The sequence below is a fragment of the Triticum dicoccoides genome, chromosome 2A (genome assembly GCF_002162155.2).
Source record: "Triticum dicoccoides isolate Atlit2015 ecotype Zavitan chromosome 2A, WEW_v2.0, whole genome shotgun sequence".
Lineage (NCBI taxonomy): Eukaryota > Viridiplantae > Streptophyta > Magnoliopsida > Poales > Poaceae > Triticum > Triticum dicoccoides.
In genome coordinates, this window is record NC_041382.1 from 755,555,651 (window position 1) to 755,556,422 (window position 772).

Consider the following 772-nt stretch of genomic DNA (forward strand, 5'->3'; position numbering starts at 1 on the left):
CAAATGACTCAAACTTTTGATAGCAGGGGCCAAACAATACTAATATATGTATTTTTTGTATAAATTACACACTGTTCATCTACTAATTAGCATCAAATCAGTGATCTTAAGGGGGGCGGAGGCCCTGCAGCTGGCCCCCCTGTCTCCGCCATTGGGTGGAGACCGATTCCAACGGGTTGATCTTGCTTTCCTTCTTCTTCCCGCACTCCTTCCTTCTTCTCGCTCTCCTTCCTTTTCTCCCCGCACAGTTTCCATAGAAAAAGGAGGAAATTTTGCCTCCAAAACTCCCCGCCGATGATCCCTCCTCCCAAATGCAAAACGAAATTAGACGCGCCAATTCTGCTCTCTTTATATCTAAGCCGATGGAGTGATAGAGTCACACGAACAGAGGCCGCTCATCTTCTTTCCTCCTCGATCCAATGGCGCCGCCGCAGCAAGGTGAAGAAGATCGCCAACCTCCTCCTCTTGGCCTCCGTGGCCTTTAGCGAGTGGCTTTCCAACCCAGATCGCTGCCGCCTGGAGGACTTCCACCTCTTGGTCTTGTAGGCCGCGCACCGCTGCCCTCTTTCCCCATCGGCACGGCTGGCTTCGAGCATGTTCCTTCTCCATCTCTATTGCCTCGACGACGCGTCGGACTGTCACGACCATCTCGCCCCCGACACCTAATGAGGCCGGTTCCTCGAATTGGGGTACCTCTGTCGGCGGTGGCGGGACGGACAGTGGCGGCAGCGCACGATCATATTCTTTCGTGGGGTTCAATCATCTCAATGGT